The sequence below is a fragment of the Phoca vitulina genome, unplaced genomic scaffold (assembly GCF_004348235.1).
Source record: "Phoca vitulina isolate PV1807 unplaced genomic scaffold, GSC_HSeal_1.0 scaffold5, whole genome shotgun sequence".
NCBI classification, from domain to species: domain Eukaryota; kingdom Metazoa; phylum Chordata; class Mammalia; order Carnivora; family Phocidae; genus Phoca; species Phoca vitulina.
Window position 1 is genome coordinate 58,560,248 of NW_022589708.1, and position 22,048 is coordinate 58,582,295.

At 35.8% G+C, this 22,048-nt stretch overlaps 1 protein-coding gene across 7 annotated transcripts in view; it reads right to left on the reverse strand.

Moving 5' to 3' along the window:
- The window catches only part of CAB39L (calcium binding protein 39 like), a 110,544-nt gene that overhangs the window by 63,205 nt on the left and 25,291 nt on the right, over nt 1-22,048 (reverse strand). Inside the window, exons 4-6 of one of the 7 annotated variants that reach the window (XM_032403055.1) lie at nt 16,560-16,697; nt 13,684-13,799; nt 9,258-9,454 (exon numbers count right to left, since the gene is read on the reverse strand). The exons of 2 other annotated variants lie outside the window; for them this stretch is intronic. The gene's annotated coding sequence lies outside the window, so the exon portion shown is untranslated. Of the gene's footprint in view, nt 1-9,257; nt 9,455-13,683; nt 13,800-16,559; nt 16,746-22,048 lie in introns of all 7 variants that reach the window. 4 more of the 7 variants (XM_032403052.1, XM_032403056.1, XM_032403053.1 and 1 more) reach the window with 4 other exon arrangements.

The window sequence follows — 22,048 nt, forward strand, 5'->3', positions numbered from 1 at the left end:
GTAAGTGGAGCACCTTGCACAGGGCCTTGTATAAGTAAAGTACTCTATAATGTTTAGCTGCTATTATTACAAAAAGTTCTATGATATAATGAATGAATTATTTCACAAAAGAGAAAGTCAGAGTAATTGAGACAGGATATTGTCTTAATTAAGTGTCCTAGACACATCTGGTCCTTGAATCACTTACACATTTTTTCTTTAAATAATATACATTTATTCTTTGAAGGTTAAATATTTAATGTTCAAGTACTTAGCATTAAAAGTTTTTTTTAAAGGCTAAATGCATTTGTGTAATTGTTCTATTTCTTCACGTAGTTCTACTGCACTAAGGAAAAGATAATCGACTGAGAATTTCAACTAAATGCTCCCTGACATCAAAATAGAGTGCAAATAAGAATATGGTATCATATATATGATATGACATGATTTTTGTCCATTACCTATTGCTCTGCTCAGTTCTCACTGTATCAAGCTAATTCTAATGTTAATTCTGGTAATATCACAAATGTTTTCAGGACTCCCATGTTAACATGGTAGTTAGCCACCATTTCCCAGATTGCTGTCTTCCAACTTTTTATTTGCCTGTTGATTTGTTCATTTATTCATTCACTTATTCATTGAACAAACAATCTGAGTAAGCACTAAGCACGGGCACCTTGCTAAATACTTGGGATAGAGCCATGAACAAGAAAAATACAATCCTTGCTCTTTGGAGCTTATTATTAAACAGAGAAAGTAAACATTTTGGGGGCAATGGGATTATATGACAGAGGGAAAAACACACAGTATAATGCCTCTCAATATAGTACTCCTTTTTTGAAATTGTTATTTTCATATTTTAAGTGTATCTATTTACTATAATAACTATAATATAAAATTAGTTTAATAATTTTTAAAATTTCATAGATCGGGGCGCTGGGTGGCTCAGTCGTTGGGTCGGGTCATGATCCCAGGGTCCTGGGATCGAGCCCCGCATCAGGCTCCCTGCTCTGCGGGAAGCCTGCTTCTCCCTCTTCTACTCCCCCTGCTTGTGTTCCCTCTCTCGCTGTGTCTCTCTCTGTCAAATAAATAAATAAAATCTTTAAAAAAATAAATAAATAAAATAAAATTTCATAGATCATTATTCTTCAATTCTGGGATCCATATTATGAGGGAAATCAAGACCTATATTTCAAAGTATGCAGTTCCAGCCCCTGATCCCCTATAAATTAAGGTGAAACTCTAACTGCTCTGTTCTCCTCAGACCATAACCAGCCCCACCCCACCCCCAGACCGAAAACATTCCTGCATTACCCTCAAACCCGGGGCTGCCCTTCCTACTTCCCTGGGCAACCATGCAGGACACTTGCATGTGCATCCACCCCAATCACATCATTTACTCCATTAGTCATTTAAAAAATGAGCCAACTGGCACTCAGTACTACCTACTAAACAAATACAAGGTACTTAAACCCCCATCTGGTTCTGAGTTGGTAATTGACCACTGTGATTCAGAAATTATCACCCTTGTCTGGGTGTCATTTGTTCTATCTATAAATTGAGGGGATTCTTTTTTAAAAAAATATAACTAACTGTGAAGTCACCTAGTCATATCATTTAACCCATTTTTCCATTTCATTTATGAAGATATCAAAACAAATCTGTCAAATATTTTGAGAAAGTCCAGATACATTATATTTACGTTAATACTAGTTATCTTATTTTATTTATTGCATCCCCATGAACTTATTCTTTTATAACTGGAACTTTGTACTTTTTGACCCCCCTCACCCATTTCACCCACCCCCAACCCCTACCTCTGGCAACCACCAATCTGTTCTCTATATCTATGAGCTTTTTTTTTTTTTAATTCCACTTATACGTGAGCTCATACAATATTTTTCTTTCTCTGTCTGACTTATTTCATTTAGCATAATGTCCTCAAGGTCCATCCATATTGACAAATGGCAAGATTTCATTCTTTTTTTATGGGTGAATTAGTATTTATCAGAGAATTATACATATAAAGCACATTTTCTTTATCCATTCATCTATTCTTTTTTTTTTTTTAAGATTTTATTTATTTATTTGAGAGACAGAATGAGAGAGGGAGAGAGAGAGCATGAGAGAGGGGAGGATCAGAGGGAGAAGCAGATTCCCTGCTGAGCGGGGAGCCTGATGTGGGAGTCGATCCCAGGACTCCAGGATCATGACCGGAGCTGAAGGCAGTCGCTCAACCAACTGAGCCACCCAGGTGCCCCTATCCATTCATCTATTGATTGGCATTTAGGTTCTTTCCATTTCTTGGTAAATAATACTGCAATGAACGTGGGGGTGCATATATCTTTTCACATTAAAATTTTTGTCTTCTTCTGATAAATATCCAGAAGTAGAACTGCTGGATCATATGACAGTTCTATTATTAATTTTTCTGAGGAACCTCCATACTGTAAGGGTGGGTTCTTAAAGAAAGAGCATCACCCTTTGATATTAGCTAGGTTATATACAGTGAGCTCCAAGTGAGTCATCACTGGTCCATATCCATTCTAAATCTTTAACTCCTACTATCATGGCCAAAGATAAAGTGCTTAAGGTAGAGACAAAAGGAATGGCAGAGTCCTGAAAATGGTGCCTTCTGGGGATAAAAGGGTAGTAGGAATTTTTCCATAAAGTCTACTTCAGATTTTTTAGAATATACGTTATATTCAGCAAAGCAGGAAGCAGGGACAGGAGAAGATGGCATATTAAGTTCAATAGACTGACACTAGAGGAATGCCTCTTAGAGACTGAAAACTATGTAGGCTGTGCACACCAACATGCCCTCTAGCGTAGCGCGGACAGTGGGCCACGCAGCAAACAAATGCCCAAGGCTGACACTACCCTGTTGTACTTTTCCATTTTCAAGCATGAGTAAACAGAAAAAAAACAAATAATGTAGGTTCTATTTAAAAAGAGAGAGAGAGAGTAGCCCAGGAAAGAGGAGAAATGCCCTGTGGACTTAGACAGGAAAGGTTGCTTTCAAAATTAGTTCTCTGTAAGAGACAGAACAGACATAACTGACAAAAAAAGAAAAGGACTTAAACTAAAAGCTGGCCCAGATAAAAGGTCAAAAACCAATACTTATACACACATACACAGATAACACCCCAAATACAGCATGGTAATCCAAATCTTCATAGAGCAGAAATGACCCCATGGAAAATTGACTAAGGATAACTGAAAGGTAAAAAAATGAATCAGGCTACATTTATTCATTCAAAAAATATTTACTGAGCACCTATAAATATTTATATTACAGAGATATGGAAAAGATGAAGTTATCCTATAAAAACAGGTATCACAACAATGGGAGGAGGTGGAGGAAGCCAACAACAAGAATGAAAAATCTAAAAAATGAAGCAGAAGCAACAAAGATGTAACAGCTTAAGCAGAAAAAAGATCTAAATCTAGTCACTTAAAGAGCTCTTCTAGTTGAGATTAATGGTGATCCCCCCAAATTCAGTGTCTTGTGGCTTTTAAAAGAAACAAACATTATACTGTCAAAGCTCATTCCTTCAAAATGACCTTAACAACAACAAAGGATAAAAATCAAGTTGCCTTTGAACTTCCATAAAACTAAATGTCATCAGAACAAAGAGAAAACCTACAGAGTTCTGAAAGAGAGTCTATAGCCTCATAATTGAATCTCTAGCCAACATATTTATGTGTGAACAGATTATGTATGCTTACTAAAAATTTTATAAAAAGATGAGGTGGAATCAAGCCCACAAGAGTTCAAAAAATAAATCCTAAAAATCAGAAATAATTCTTGAAAGGAAGCCTTGATATTGTTGGTAGGACATGTGGGAGGGTGAGAATCTACAATTATCATTAATTCATAGGTGAATAAAAATAAGTAAAAATTCAAGTTAAGAAGGAAACCACCCCAAAAGTCTCCAAGAAAAGAAGGATGGAAATAATAGCAATAGAAGCAGAAATTAACTGAATCAGAAAAGTAAAAGAAAAAGAACATCTCTGGTAGCTATTTGGTCCCTGTTTCTCATGGTGATAGACCTGTCTGCTCTACTTCCCATCCCACCCGACCCAAAGGGTGGGAACATGACCCAGGCATAGCCAGAGTATTCCTTCCACTGCCCTGGCTACAGCAGTTGGCTCACAAGTGGATTGTGACACCATCAAGCTAATCAAAATGCTTCAATAGGACTTTTCCCTTAGGTATTTTAATTTAATTAAAATATATGGGGCATATAGAAGAAGAAATAGAGAACAGCATAACAAGTTCCTGTGTATTTACCACGCAGGCCAAAACACAAAAAACAACCGAAGCAACCCCCTTGGTACATCTCCCTGATTCCATTCCCTCTGGCTCATACTGGTGGGAATATTACTTGGACATTAATTTAGAATATGGATCCAGAACCCTTAAATATTCACAACCTCTGATTTAGTAGTAATTCTTGTTTCTGGCAATCTGTCTTAACAAAATAAACTAAAATAAGGGTTATCTTTGTAACATTTTTAAAAACATTTTACCATCTCTGAAATTTAGGTGTTTCTTACAACTGAGGGGATTTTACCCTAGTTAGCAAGTTTTTTCTTTCTTTCTTAGTGCTATACAAAGTATATGACTTAGAGCCAATGGCTTCTTAGATTTGATGAAATGCAGTCTTTGGCTATGAAAATGTTTGCAAAGAATGTGAAATAAAATGGAAATGTTGTTAAAAACAGTACCCCATACTTATAGAACTATTTAAAAGCAAACAAAACACAAGTACACAAAACCTATGCATAGAAAAAATAATTTACAAAAGTTAATGGTGATTATCTCTGGGTAATTGGCTTATGGATGTTAAATTTTCTTTTTCCTTCAAATTTTCTGTTTTTTTTTTCTGAACTTTGTTTAATAGGCCATGCAAATGCTTTTATAATGGAAACACCTTCTCATAAATATTTTTAATGACTAAACAACTGTGTTTTAAAGTTCAAACTGTGGAATATCTGATCACCATGTCTTTTCAAAGCATTAGTCAAACAAATATGATTTCTGTTACTTTGGCTATGAAATTTCATAAAGAGTAGAACTTGGCTCAGAATCTGGAGAGAAAGCCAAAAAAAAAATTATTCAGCTCTGCTCCCAGGGAACTCAGGCCCTGTAGACTTTGTAGTAGATTTTGGCAGCATTCCCTTTTCTAATACACAGTAAAATATTTCATATTCCTAACTTATGTGTGAGCGTCATTAAAGATGGCCCAAATTCAATCATTCGAGTGAGTCATCTGAATATGTTCAGTGACATAAGTGCAGAGGAGTGTTTAAAGGGGAAGAGGAAAGGGGAAGCTAGGAGAAATGGTCATTTGGGACATTCAATGCCCTTGTTTTTATTCCTTAAAATATTTAAAGGAAAATAAATGTCTATCTCTAAATGGCTAATGAGTATTTCCAGGCCTTTATGTTTAACCTCCAATTGTACTGTTCAAAAATAGTTCTAATTTCAAAGGTTTCCCACAAAAGTTTAAGAGAGTGAGCAATTTATCTCTGAAGCCAAGAAAAATATCAAGATTTCCATAGGTAAAACTATAAAAAGTAACCAAACTAGGGGTGCCTGGTTGGCTCAGTAGTTAAGCATCTGCCTTCGGCTCAGGTCATGATCCCAGGGTCCTGGGATCAAGCCCTGCATCAGGCTCCCTGCTTGGCAGGAAGCCTGCTTCTCCCTCCCCCACTCCCCCTGCTTGTGTTCCCTCTCTCGCTGTGTCTCTATCTGTCAAATAAATAAATAAAATCTTAAAAAAAAAAAAAAAGTAACCAAACTTCTAACTCACTGTAACAAAGCCAACTCAAAAATGAGCCTTCTTTCCTTCCACATAAGTTTATTTTACAATCAACAATGAGTGAGAGAGGAACATTTCCAAAATTTTCTTAGAGCTTGCTAATTTAAACTTAAGGCTTAAGTACATTCTCTTAAACTAAAAAAATTAAAATAAACTTAGCACTACATTAAAAAAAATCACAAAAGTTCAGGAACCACCATTCTTTTATCTGCATTCCAAATAGAACTCACAGATAGAAATGATATAATCAAAGTGCATCTGTGGCAGATAACTGGGCCTGTAAGATTCATTTTTAAAAAACTAATGAAATGCAGGTTACATTAGTGTATACATTTGTCAATATTCATTAAACTATTCTCTTTAAATGGGTGGATTTGATTTAAGGTATATTTTAAAACTGAAAAAGTATACCTACAGGTTCTACTGTATTTGTGATATCCAAGTAGTTACCTCTCCCCCCACTGACAATGTCATAATTTAGAAATGCCTTCACAGAGATAATAAATTACAAAGCACATCATTCTAGTTATACATGTTATGACACCAAATCCATTATAGAGCATATATGTCAAAGTATCATCCAATCAATGTCTTCTATCCTTTAATGATTCTATTTTTTTTAAAGATTTTATTCATTTATTTGAGAGAGAGTGTGAGCGAGAGAGCAGCAGAGAGAGAAGCAGACTCACCACTGAGTAGGGAGCCAGATATGGGGCTCGATTCCAGGACCCTGAGACCATGACCTGAGCTGAAGGCAGCCATTTAACAACTGAGCCACCCAGGCATCTCAATGTTCTATTTTTAAATACATATGCTAAATGTAATTAGAAGGCACCATAATTAAATATTTCACTAGAAAACCTATAGAAATGAGTGAAAATCTGTAGACAATATAGTATAAATAAGGACTTTCACTGATCATTCTTTTTCTTAGTTCAAAATGACTAAGAATGATTTTGTTTTTATAAGTTTTATTAATATAGTGTGAAAGAGATCTTTACTAAAAATGGACAATTTACATAGAAATAGAAAACTCATGAGAAGTTTTAATGCATCCTCATTCATCTGGAAGCCTCAGTCAGACTTACATCGGAATAAAAACTCTTTTATAAGAAGAGAAACCCATGTCCTTGGGAACTACTCCTGAATTCTAATGTATTGTAACTAGTGAAATAATTTAAAAATAGAATTAGTACATGAAGTTAGGAAGACATACAACTGCTAATTTATTTGTTGTTATAAATAATACTAGACATAAATAATTATATAATTATAATTATAAATAATACTAGACTACTATTCCAGGAGAAATCACCAGTGATTTCATTCATTAGGTTCATAGTGATTCTGCTGACAGCTCCAGTCACTTGTCAGAGCTAAAATTTTCTACATCTACTAACTATTAGTGATTGTCAATGAGTGATAATTCTAGATTAGAATTTCACAATCTCAATTTATAGCAGAGGTCTGAAGCTAGGTCAGTGTTTGCAAAAACTAGTACTGTAATCAAAGACTTCAGAAATGGGTGATAAACATAAAAGCAATGGCTAGAAATAAGCCTAGAGCAAGGAAAATAAAAATCGCGAATTGTAACATGAGATTAGATCTCATACAGGGTGTGCAATCAACCTTGGAAGCTCTTTAAAGTACCTAGAAATCCTGTTTATAAGCATCCTTCCAAAAACCCAGCCATCTCATTAAATTTGCTTTTCTTCAAGCATTAATATCTAGGATAAATAAAAATGTTGTATTCAACATAATTGTTTTTACATTTGGTTTCGTTACTAGAATTGATTTCCTACTATTTTTCAGGGTGGGAATGGTTTTTCTATAGTGTGACTAAAATAATTCTTTGGCTATAATAAAAGTCAAACAATCATTTGTTAAATTATTTTCCAGGGAAGATGGGTCCCAAATTCCCAACAACCCACTCACAATAAACTTCTGAAGTACAAAACATTTGTAAACTGGGAATGACTTATTCTTTACTGTCATATTTACATTCCTATGGGCTTAAGAAATGATGCCACCACTAAGGTAATACCAATGACTTAATACTTTAAAATAAAAAAATTATTCAGACAATTGTGAAGCTGTGTGCAAATCTTCCATTGGTCTAAGACTGAGTACGGGAACTTCTGCAAAGAAGAAAAGTTGGTTTGTGATATTATCTTTATTTTATTTACTTTTGATTTTAAGTGCAAGATATTGGTCTGGAAAAGGTTTCCCAAGACCAGCTGAGTTTCTTCTTATACATAGGTGAAAGGCATTTAAAAAAAAAAAAAACCCACAAAGCAAAACCTGTTCTACAGGCTTCTGTACACATAGAGGAAATACAGCCATTTTATAGATTATGTCTAGTGTAAAACGCTTTCGATACGTTTACTGACACTCTCTTGAAGTTTTCATTTCAGTTAAGTTGTTCTGCCTTAAAGGATTCACTTGAATCACTAAGTACGTATTTTTTGATGCTGGCAGGGAGTAAATTAGAAACTTTGCTTAGAATGGTACATCTCTATGCAGTGACTCAGTTTAGCAGCTAACAATACATATTTCCCTCCTCCCACAGAGGAATGATTACGTGTCTTCCACTGATGCCTTTTTTTAAAAAGACATAAAAAATTAGTATACAAAATGTCCTATGTTAATACTACAAATAAAGTTTCTCTTGGAATGTGAATATATATTTTACAAGTTTATTTTTCTTTTCTCTGCTGTATTGCTTGCATACATATATGCATCTGGCTATAACAGTTCTTTAGCCGAAAAACAAGGTTATATGAGAGCCTGGTATCAGCTATAACAACAAAATAACTGTTTGAATCCTTAATTTGAAACCCATGTACATTCATTTTGTATCAAATGGTAAATTTGATATGTAAATTATCTAATTTTTATATTCATTACAGAACTTTGAAAAAATCATGTGTCACTTATTGGATCTAACAGAAGCATTCAATGTTTAAACCATATGTCCTTTTAATTAATGGTATCATTAACACTTCTATTTGAATTATGAGAGAATGGTGTAACTTATAATAATTGAGAATACCAAACGTCACAACGATAATTTTAAATCTGACAATAGACAGAAAGAGGTAACTTTTGAATTTCCATGCAGTTGAAAAGGAAACACGAAAAATAGTATACTGCCACTATTTTATTTTTGGAAACTCTTTGTAAATAAAAACCCATTTCCAAAATAAGATATTCCATGGACACAGAATAGTTGGTAATGGTTCAAGTGCCTTAGGCAACAGAGAAGTATTGTTGTTGTTGTTTTTTAAACCTCTCCTAGTAACAGCAGTTCATCATGCACAAAGAAACAAGGTAACAACATGATTTAAAATGAATATATAAGCAATAACTATAAAACCTCAATGAAAACTGAAGTTTACCATATTAATTCCATTTCTATGAACGGGGATAGATAACCTGGCTGATACTCACCGAATGTTATAGAAATGTCCAGGCTTGTTTAAGCAACAAAAAGTAGACACATGGTGAGGTGCTGAAGACAGCTCTCTCTTGGGCTCAAAGCACTTTACATGAAGTAGCTTTATCTTCCATTTAACAGAGGGTGCCTCCTGTTACCAAAAGTGCTGCAGAGAGGAGTTTCCACAATCCCGCCTCGACTTTCTCTCTCTCTTTAAAGAGTAACAGTTACCACCGGAAAACGTTAGCAGAAAATGATCACTTGAACACTCGCACAGGGCAGCTGTAAATTTCCACTCTCTTTGCTTGCTCTCAGATTCCAAGCCTTGCTTGTCTCTTAATCTGTCACAGGCAGTTCTGTTTCTGGTCAGACCAGCTTGCTTCTCTGCTTTCTCCTCTCCCTCTTAAACACACTCTTTTAGATACATACCACACAGTAACAGCTCCCTCTTTTTCTTCCTCCCTCCCAATTGTGCGTCACAAGAATGTGTGTAAAGCAATTACGCTGAGGCAAATTGGAAATCTTGCTCCCTCCCCCCCAAAACATCTAGGGATAAACAAAATATTTTTCTCACCGCATTTTCCCCTCTCAGTCCTATAGTTGCTCATGTATGGAGTTTTGTCCACAGATTAAAATGGCCTGACAATGCTTTTTTAAAATGTAAATAAAAGTTTCTAACAAAGGTGTGTTGATAGTGATAATAATGGCTTCATTTGCTAATATGTTAGTTTCTCAGAGAAGATGCTGATTCCCAATCATAATAAAAGTGTAGCAAGGAAATACTCAAGTACCATGAATTTAATCTTCAGATTTCAAAAAGCAAGATTTTAAAATTATTTATAACTTAAGTGTGTGAAAGTTTAATGTATTTTAAAATATGGCATATTTTGACACTTAGATCCAACATTTGCAGTTATAAAAGGGAAAATTACAAAGAACATAGAAAAATACTGACACCAAAAATATCAAGTAGAGCAGCTTATACTATTTATGTGCAAACCAAATATGATTACTTTGTTTAGAAGTCCTCCTCCCTCCACATACACACACACAAACATTGGTCAGGATGCATAATATCTCTTCAGTGAGAATTTAAAAGGCTTAGGAGTATTAAAAAAACTTTTTCCATTATTACACATGTATAATTAATTATAAAGTAAAATATCTTAAAATTATGGATCTCTGAAAAATTTGAGAATGAGGAATTAGGTAGAAAACTGAGTGGGATGGTTGGTGATGACAGGCTTAGATGGCATTTGTAGAATTCTCTGGAATTAGGAGGCAGTGTACTCAGCTTGGAATACATGCTGACCCTGTGAGAATGCTGGTCAGAGCCTGCTTTAGAGTTTTCTGTTCCAGTCCCATAGCCCCAAAGACTTTCAGGTTCTCAGTCTCCCACTATCTGTTTCCAATCAAAATTCTCAGGCTCTTCTTCTGATGACAGATCTCTCAATTACAGAACTGAAAGAAGTTAGTAGACCTATTATGTTTTAATCTTATTCTCTGCAGAACTAAAGCATCCCTAAGAATATGAGCTTAAATAATGTGCAAGGCAAAAATCTATAAATAATTGGTTATTACCCTTAAGAAAAACAAGCAAATAAATAAAGCTTGGCTTTATTTCTTAATCTATATATCATGTGTTTAATATATATTCCCTAATATACACATATATTTATTTAAAAATATGGACTTCTTAAGGTGGTTCATTTAAAGTGAGTTTTATTTATTTATTTTTAAAGATTTTATTTATTTACTGAGAGAGAGAGGGAGAGAGATCATGAGGTAGGGAGAGAGGGGCAGAGGGAATCTCAAGTGGAATCTCAAGCAGACTCCACACCGCGCTGGAGTCCAGAGCTGGGAGCCAGATGAGGGGCCATCTCACAATCCGAGATCATGACCTGAGCCTAAATCATGAGTCAGGTGCTTAACTGACTAAGCCACCCAGGTGCCCCTAAAGTAGATTTTTAAAACTTAAATATATTATAAGGTAATTTGGTTCTTAACACCTAAGAAATAGGCACCAAAGAAGACTAGAAATTAATCTGCCAATTATTCCTTTAATTTGTAGTTCTGTAAAACTTAGAGTTTTATTTCCTACTTAAAAAGATATTAAACAGATATTATCTTAAATCACCAGGGGGTGATTAGTAGTAAGTGCCTTGTATCTTCCTGAGTCCAAGATTACATTCAAAGTGTTCTGGTATACCTGAAGAAATTCAGAATTAGTAAGGATGGTGCTTAGAATAACCACGAGGTTAATTTTTTTAAGTCACTTTAACACTGGGAGACGTTATTATCAATCTATGATTCTAAGGCACAAAATAAAGACAAGGTATTCAAAATATACACTAAGACTGACGAACATGATTGTATGTGTTTATATTTGATTTCTACCAAACACCATTTTTTAAAATGCATGCAAATAAATCACAAAAAGTGACCATATATTAACCCACAAAAAAAAAAATCAATAAATTTCCAAAGGGGAATGGTACAAGCTTCATCCTCTGAAAGCAAGATGAGAAAACTAAGTTATTTTAAAAATATTTAACATATAAGCAAATATGCTTTAACCAACCCTATTAATACTTGAAAATTTAAAAGTACATTCTTCTAAAAATTATTTGAAAAGAGAAATTAAGAAGTACAATTATAGTGGACTGTAGTCTGTTTCAGGATATGATGAAGTAATAGGGACTGAATTTACTCTTCTGCCTTACATAACTTAAAAACTGGGCAAAATACATAAAACAATGGTTTTTAGACACTGGACACCAGGCAGCTCAGCCCAGTAATACCTGAGAAAAGGGAAAAAAGGTGATTATTGCCCCAGGCTGCAGAGCAGGAAGGGGAGCCCAAACAGAGCGTAGTAGTCTTCCTGAGTTAAAGAGACAAGGTTGAGAATTCAAGAAGGCCAATGTGACTGAAATTCACAGGGAGGAATACCAGAGGGGAGAGTTGCAAAGAGTCCCAGAGATCGGCAGAGGATTCTCTTCAAATCTTCATCTGAGAACTGATTAGCACATCTGTGAGAAAACTCCGAAGACAGGAAAAGAACCAATGGAAAGAATCAGGCTGAAGAATTCTCAGTATTCACACAGGACTGGAAATAGTTCTTGTTCCCAACAGCCAGAGTGAAGAAATCTCATAATATATGGGAAATTGGGTTGAATACTCTGAAAGATATTGCCTTGGCAGTGGGACCAAATTAGCCCTAGATTAAAAGTTGTTCTGGTCCTTCCTTATAGACCTTACAAGTTAAGTCCAGAAAGGATAAAATTCTTTCCAAATAAATTAACTGCCTCCTAGAGTAGAATTCAAAAATATCTAAAGGCATTTTTAGAAATCTAGCACACAGCATAAAACTCATAATGTCTGGCATCCAGTCAAAAATTACTAGGCATGCAAAAAACCAGGAAAATACAATAAGCCTTTAAAATAATAAATAATAGGGTGCCTGGGTGGCTCAGTCGTTAAGCGTCTGCCTTCGGCTCAGGTCATGATCCCAGTGTCCTGGGATCGAGTCCCACATCGGGCTCCCTGCTTGGCAGGAAGCCTGCTTCTCCCTCTCCCACTCCCCCTGCTTGTGTTCCTGCTCTAGCTATCTCTCTCTCTGTCAAATAAATAAATAAAATCTTTTAAAAAAATAAAATAAAATAAAATAAAATAAAATAATAAATAATAAATAAGCTACTTCTATGAGTTAAGGTAATAATAGCAAATTTATTTATTGAAAAGACTTGTTTTCCTTTTTGACTAGCTAGTAAGGTATAGAGTGATCATTTGTAACATGCAAATATGCAGTTTTCCACCAATGCTTCCTCCAAGAATTTTAGTCTTCACTGATGATCCTTGCCTAAATCAATCATTTCATCAGGGGTTAAAAACTGGTCATTTAAAAAATTCTGTTCTTCTTTCTGCTATATTGGCTGACTTGTTTTGTAGAGAAGAGCTTCTCCTCAACTAGACTTCTAATTGAAAAAGAATGATAATGGCTTCCTTTAATTACCAATTTTGAGAGTAACAGCTGGTAACATTCTCTTCCAATGGTGGCAAATAAAAGATTATTTTTGGTAAGTCTTTCTCTTCTTTTGAATATCATTCAAAATGGTTCATAAATTTTTATATATTCAATGTTTCAATAAATTACAGGCATTATTCTTTTTGATGCCATCCTTCTAGCTTGGGTTCCCCAAGAAAGTTGGATCTGAAGCAAAAGCCTTATGGAATATTATTTTTAAAAGTAATCCAATTACAATGAGCAGGAGTGAGGGACAAGGGGAATAAAGCAAAGGAGGGAGAGCCAATATGACAATGCATTACCAAGCTGTCCACCTGTTTAATCTGTCAGATTGAACCTCTTAGAAGCCATTTAAGCTGCATTTCAGGACCACCACTAAGGTGGGAGGAGAAAAGGGAGGAGAAAAATTTACTCACTGGCTTCATTTTCCATTGATCAAAGGCTTTCCCAAAGGGTCATTAATTCCCCTAACACTTGAGTTTAACTCCTCTGTACTTCCAGGTTGCACATGTGTGGGTCTTCTCTATGGACACTGCAAAAAGCAAGCGGCTTATAGAACACGAGGAAGTGAGGCAGTGTATGGTTATTATACATACACAAGAGTTTGCACACAGCTGAAATGAGAAAAGTGAATCCTAGAGGATATGCAATGATATATAAGAGGTATCTGTAATAATTGTGCAAATGTTCCCAGATTTGGACAGTGGAAGTCCTTTAAAGATACTTCCTGCTTCCTTTTGATACAATTCCATTAATCTTTGAATTTTTATTGCTTTCTAGTTCAACAGAATGTCCCAGCCTCACTTTGTATTTACTCTGTCCCAGATCTGGAATGAGTCATTTCTCCAGGGAGCCCTAGTGCTTTTTAGTGAGGTTTGGGTACCAGGCATACTCACTGCTACTGACATGTCACTGCTTCCAGACCTTTCAGTGATCAAAGGTAGCAAATAAGTTTTAAAAAGTCATTAGTTTATACTGATATTTCAATTCTAATTTATCATTACAGAGTTTCAACTCTACTTTTTTAAAATTTTATATTCATCTTCTCTTACATAACAATTTTGGTTCTAGTAACACATTAACACAATGATGTGTTTGTCTTTCAATATATCTAATATAGATTCAAAATAACAATGCCATAATTTCTAACAATAAAACTAATAAATGAAGTTTAAATAATTCTTGGCAGTTAACTGCTAATTTAACTTGTAAGGTACTGGTAAGCATATATGACTACCATTACATTAGAGAGTCCTAATGTCAAAATGTTAAATTAGTTTACCTGTTGTGAAATCAAAACTTCTATTTTACATTGTTAATTCACAATTGAAAAATTTCCATAGAATGAGATTTTAATGTTTTATTATTAGATGGAGACTTTAACAACCCATAAATAATGTAGTTCCACGGAGGTGTCTCAGTTATTGAGAAAGCAGAGAAGAAAGTTAAAAATGTAAATGATACATATAGATCAAGCTGTGGCCAAATGACATCATGGTACACTAATAAGCAACGATTCTACAGTAATTCAAATACAAAAATGTGGTGGAAAAAATTATTTACCACTATGTGTGATAGTATAACTATGCAGAATTCCAAATTACCTCCTCCACCTTAGCAGTCATATTCACATTATTGAGTACCCTAACACTTAGATTCCATCTTGAAATGTATCTACTGCATCACTTCACTAGTTCTAAGTATTGTAACTAGTTACAGAATTTTTTAAGGCACATTATTAAATTGACTAGTCCATCAAGGGGCGCCTGGGTGGCTCAGTTGGTTAAGTGTCTGCCTTCGGCTCAGGTCATGATCCTGGGGCCCTGGGATCCTGGGATCAAGACCCAGTAGAGCTCCTTGCTCAGCAGGGAGTCTGCTTCTCTCTCTCCCTCTGCCCCTCCCCCATGCTCTCTCTCTGTGTCAAATAAATAAATAAAATCTTTTAAAAATAAAGATTTAATAAAAATAAAGATTTTATTTATTTATTTGGCACACACACAGAGAGAAAGCACAAGTAGGGGGAGCGACAAAGGGAGAGGGAGAAACAGACTCCCCGCTGAGCAGAGAGCCCAATGCAGGGCTTGATCCCAGGACCCTGAGACCATGACCTGAGCCTAAGGCAGATGCTTAACTGACTGAGCCACCCAGGCACCCCAATAAATAAAATCTTTTTAAAAAATTGATTAGTCCGTCAAAATAACACATTGGTGGTTTAAAAAGTTTACTGTCAACAGTAACAATAATTGCCACAAAAACTGGTTTATCATGTTCAAAAATATCAAGATCCTAACATGTAAAATACTAAACACAAATATATGTTTTTATGCTTTATTGGCAATTTAGTGGTATCTATTGGACTAAATTATTGTTAATTTTACTTTATTGGTTTTATAGAGTTGTTTATGTTTAATGAATGTTTGTTTTTATTTACATAGAGAAGCCATAGGAGAAAGTTAACTAAAACAATTGGACTGCAAGTGACAGACCCAATGCACATAAGTTTAGCAAAAAGGGAACTTAAGAATCATGTAACCAAAAAGCCTAGGATTAGATCAGGGGTTATCACCTGGGGAAGCATCTAGTGGGGAGAGGCCAGAGATGCTACTGAACATCCTAAAATCAGAGAACATCCTCTCTCCTAACAACGAATTATCCAGCCCAAAGTGTCAACAATGCCAAGGCTGAGAGACCCTGGATCAAAGCTAACTTCAGCCCACGCTTAAACAATGTCATTGGAGCCCCTTGCATTGCTTTCTTTGGTGCTTCCTTCATTCATAGTTGGGCTCTTCCTATATGGCGGCACAGATTACATGCCCTTGGTTCCCATGATCTCAAAAGAAGTGAAGCCCTTGGGCCTCTCTTTCAATAGCTACATCAAACCTGAAAAATGACTTTGGTGCTGCTAGTTCAGGTAACCAACTGTTAATAACCATATGCATAAGAATGGGGTACACTTATTAACCAGCTTGGCTTCTGAGTGTGTTAGCATTAGTGCAAAGAGATTGACAGGCCTGTAAAGCAAAGTGAGAATCTCACTATGAAAGAGCAACTTCAAGTCAAGAGTCATTAAGTGAAATGTTGGGTGAGATTATTTTGTACTATGATTGAACTTCAAAGCATACGTAGTTGGATTCACTCAGTTACATTTGTGTATTATATAAAACCATTCCATAAAAAAGTTCAACCTGGTTGCTCAGCATCCACATCTACCCTTTTCCTACATCTATACTTTCAACAATAGCCCTGTCTAACATTGGGCAAGGTTTCCAAATGTAACTAACAGTGCACTCACCCTTGCTCAAACTTGTTCACCGCCTCCAGCTCCAATATCTCTGTTGAGTATATGCTTCTCAATCAAGTCTGAAGCAGCTCCTTAAGGTCTATCATCCTATGGCTCAATTATAAATTTAATCCTCCCACACCAAGACATCTAATAAACAAGGCAAAGTAGAAAAATAGATACCGGCAATAAAAACTCCTGCATGAAAAAAGGGAGGTAAAGAAACATGAATTCATAATATGTATGATACTTTGCTGGACAGGAAGAGTAAGCTTCCCTGTCTGGGAAGGGAAATGAGTTCTTTAGTTACTAAATTGATTGCCCGATTCTAATCTCTAATCTCTGGATGAATCTCCCCTATCAACCCCAAAATCATACTGAGAAGGTCATTGCGGATGGTTCCTGACTGGGAGCTTTCCTGCTGAAGCAGTCCACTTGTTTTGGAATCACATGCAGGAGAACAGGAGTTTCCAGGGAATGGGAAATCACAAGCCTTTATTTCTTAGACTTCAATATTTTTGACAATACAACTGTCTTAGATTTCCTTTGGCTTTAATCATTTTGCTTCTTGTTTTCTACTAACCAAAGTCAGAAATTGGTGAATCTGGACTTGTTATTGTGATTTTTTCTCTAACTGGCTTCAGTGCTCTGTCCATTACTCAAGCCCCCAGGTCAAACTGCTTCTTCCAAACAAATGAAGGTAAACCTGCCCCCTTAAAACTAGGATGCATCCCAACAGACTGCTTTGCATTCTTGGGTTGGCCGTTACCTTTGCCAAGGGAGAAGTAAAAGATGCTTGGCTCTTCAGGCTTCTCCTAGGTTCCGATCATATCTTTTCTTTCTAATCATATCTTTCATACCTTCTTATTTTATCTTCTCCTAGGTTCTTTCATATCTTTCTCAACTTTCTGTCTCCCTGCTTTTACTCATAATAATTTAGCTTAGGCCTGTGATCACACTAGAGAGATAAAAAGCAAGGAACAGTGGGTTTGGAACTCAATATTCAAAAATTTCATCAGAGACTTTTTTTTTTAGAAAAGGTAGGAACCTAATAAAAACCGTTTTATGGGGCGCCTCGGTGGCTCAGTCGTTAAGCGTCTGCCTTCAGCTCAGGTCATGATCCCAGGGTCATGGGATCGAGCCCCGCATCGAGCCCCGCATCGGGCTCCCTGTTCAGCGGGAAGCCTGCTTCTCCCTCTCCTGCTGCTTGTGTTCCCTCTCTCATTGTCTCTCTGTCAAAATAAATAAATAAAATCTTTAAAAAAAAAAACAGTAGTTTTACATATGTTAAATGGTTAAAAAGTACATAAATGCTACAATAAATATGACACTGTACCTTGAAAAAGACCGGGCACTTGCTAATAAAGGTGGGTGTTAGAAGAATTGCAGCTTGTGAGTTATTTTGAAATACTGAAAATAGGGTTATCTGAAATCAGCTGGAAAGTTTTAATACCAAATGTGGATGGACAGGACTCATAACATGTGGTACACTGAGATTGCTGGTAGGTGTTTGAAGTGTGTGCATGTGTACATTGTGTGTATTCCTATGTGGCTTGGTTTAGCAGGGTGGTTTTTGCATAAAGCAAACAAGAAATGTGTATTAATCTCAAATTGCTCCCTAATATATCAATCATGTTGGAACACATTTGTTTCAAAACAAGTGTTATAGAGGAAATGACTATTACTTTTATCATTATAAAATGAATGTATATGTATATGCATATAGGTATGTATGTGTTAGAGTATGCTAAAACGTACTGTATACCTATTGTTGCAATTTTGCTAATTTGAGTAACTACAGATCTTTGTTTTTTTTAGTGGCATTTACCTCTGTCTTATCCTCACTTCTTTTCTTCACTTCTCATTCACACTTTTGTTTCTCTGTTTTTCTCTATTCCTAAAGACCACAATATAAATACAAAGTACCACAGCTACACCTTCAGGTAGCCCAGAAATTACATTTATTCTTTTTTTTTTTTTTAAAGATTTTATTTATTTATTTGTCAGAGAGATAGAGAGCACATCGGGGGAGTGGCAGGCAGAGGGAGAGGGAGAAGCAGGCTCCCCGCTGAGCGGCGAGCCCAACATGGGACTCGATCCCAGGACCCTGGGGCCATGACCCGAGCCGAAGGCAGTCGCTTAACCGACTGAGCCACCCAGGCCTTTGGCCTTTGATAACCAATAAAGGAGCCTCAAAGCAAAGAACCTGTTTAAAGTCTTTAGTAGCTTGTCATGCTACCCATACACCATAGATATCTCTAGTTCTTCCTTCTCATAATTTCCATTTCAAACATTATTTACATTGTGGCCTTGCAAGTTGTTTAAAGATATTCAAATTGCTTTCATAAAAGCAGAACATAGAAGAAATGCTGTAAGAGAAACGCTTTAGAGGTTGCACAGAAATGAAGTTTAATTGATAGAATGGAAAACACATTTCCTGTTGTGCACTTGAAACTAATATAACACTGTTATGTCAACTATACTTCAATAATAAAGATTTTTTAAAAACCACACCCACATTTTTAATTGTACACTAACTGCTAATCCTTGGCCAAATTTGGAAATCTTTAAAAGGTCTTCTAATTAACTTCAACAAGATAACAAACTCAATTATTCTGGTTTCTCTTTCACTAGTGTGCTGCCCATCTCCTGTTCTTTTTTTTTTTTTTTTTTAGGAAGGAGGAAGCTGAATAACAAAAATTAGGAGACATCCTTACTCCTACTGGCTATACTTCCAAAACACCAGAGTAGTCTCTTGAAGCTGAGAATGTCATGGCCTTTCTCACTTTTCCAGCACCACTCTGGCCCCCTGCTGGTACTGAGCTGCAGTAGCACCTGCAATATTTAGCCCCAGCATTAAGATCTCCTATGTCAGTTCAAGGAAGGACTGCTTTGTTTCCCCAATGCTAAGATAGTATAATCTACAGCTCTATCTATTTAGCAATAAATAGACATAGATTTATAGCCTCCGAAGGCCTTTATGTGATAAGCTATTCTGAATATTCTTCAGATATCAAGCAGCTAGTTTCAAAGCTATTGTCTCTTTAGTATTAGGCAGTCTCTTTGGTATTAGGCAGACCTAGATTTGAATGAAAACTTAATGTATAAGTATTTTATATTTAAATTGGAGATAACAATATACAGTTCCAGGACTGGTTGTGAGGGTCAAGTGAAGTAATATGCATATGTGGCTGGCATTTAGTTAAGCACTAAATGTTAGACATTTCTCTACTCATATAATAAAAACTCTAGCACATAGTAAAAATATATCAGTCCACTTGTGGTTGCCCTGTCACTACTCTGGAATGAGACAGATCCACTGCAGGACTCACAAGCAGTGTGTCATCAACCTTATTTATTAAACACTTAGTAGATACAAAGTGCAATACTAGGTGCTCAGATACACATACCCACATACCAATAAGCCGTTAACTATGTGTTTAAGGACTTTTTAATTTGCCTTATATACGAACCACACCAAAATAATTCCACTAAAACAATTCTGGATGCAGCATTTTAGAAAAGCATGGGATAGGGATAATACAGAAATCCTAGATTTTAGCCTAGCTTCATCATTTGCTTGCCTTGTGCCCAAGTCAATTAACATCTCTAAGCTTTGTTCTATATATTTAGGTAGGAATACTCCATCTATCTCTCACAGGTTTATGGAAATTTTATATTACAAAGACACATTAAGTAAATAACTAGACGAATTAGTAAACTAGAAAAGTAGTAAAATAGAATGGGTTTAAAAAATAAACTCTTTTTTGTCTATGACTTAACCCTCAAATCAAACTACAAAAACTTCCAGAAGCCACTATCATTGGCTCTACCACAACAGCGCTAAAGGAACAAGGCAAAAAAAATGTCTACCTCATATCAGATTATCCTAACCAAAAGATATAGTTGAAGTGGTGACAAGGGAAATGGGACTATTAGCCAACTGACCTCAGTAAACAATTACAAGCAATCTCAAATGTTCTAGAAGGGTAAATTTGAAATTAATAGTAAATTACCAAGGAGATGCTCTATAATAATGCTTTATTTCACATTCGATTAATCCATAACTTTTATTTCAACAAATAATTTTTGGTTAGTTTCTACATGACACAAAGTAGTTTCCATAATGAACCTCAATTAATACTGTCAGTACTTTCAGGGTTACTTTTAGCTTATATGATGCTTTGGTAAGAGTCAGAAAAAGGGACAGCTGCAGTCAAGCAGATGCATAGATTAACCAGCAGATAGAACCTTCGTGTAAAGAACAAGTAACCCACCCTCCAGGCAGATGCAGCCCTGCACCAGCCTGGCACATATTTTGGTATGGGGAAGGGGGAATGTGAGCTGGATTTCAGGCCCTACTCACTCCCTTGGCAGGAGTCTTTGGACAGTACACAAACCATACAACTAAATGTAATAGCCTTAGACACTTTATAATGGCAAGGCTCTGTTACATCTTTCTATCATTTAAAGGTTCAGGGAACCTGGCTGGCTCAGTGGGTAGAGCACGTGACTCTTGTTCTTAGGGTTTTGAGTTCAAGCCCCATGCTGGGTGTACAGACTACTTAAAAATAAAATCTTTAAAACAAAATGTACGGGATTCATTCATCCAACCATCTGAGGGCAATACGGTCTATGAGGATATAGGTCAGAAAAAGGAATTTATATTCTAATAGGGGATATAAGACATGTACCAAAAATAACTATAGTGTAAGACAAAAAGTTATGAATCACAAAGGAAAAGACCAATGAAATACCATAAAAATTCAGATGAACCAAAAAATATGTATATCTTAAAGAATCAGAGAATGTTTCATAGAGAAGGTGGCACTGGAACTCAGTTGTGAATGATGTGTATGATTTGGTCATGTGGAAATAGGAACAGAGAGGATTAGGAAGTGCAAGATGTAAATAACAAACAGTTTAGTTTATCAGATGCAAATGCTATGTGAATGGTAGTAGTAAAAAAAAAAAAAGGAAAAACAGGTTGGAGTCAAATTATGGAGAGCCTTTAATAGTAGGCTAATGACTTCTAACTGTTAATTTGTGGGCAAAGGGGAGCCATGATGAAATCAAAACTCCATCTCATGACCATGAATTTGGTGGTCCTTAAGAAGAATCAAAAGAGCAGAGAAACAGCAGGTGATGAAATCAAAGGGAACTGTAGTAGTCCAGGATGACAGTGAAGGTAACTTAGCAGGGGAATGAGAGGAATATGTGAGTATCAGAGACAATAGGTTTGGTAACTGATTAAATGTAAATGGTAATTAAGAAAAGAGTTAAGATGACAGTGAGTTTCCTTGTTTTCCATATGAAAGAGTAGACTGGTAATATCTTAAAAGAAATACGGACCACAGGAGGAAAAAAAAATTTATAAAATAACCAGTTGCTTGATATGTAACGAGTTTGAAGTGCCAGCAAGACTTCTGGATATAGATGCCTATAGGCACTTGAACATACAGAACTAGAACTTGGAGAGAAAACAGAACCAGAGCAATATA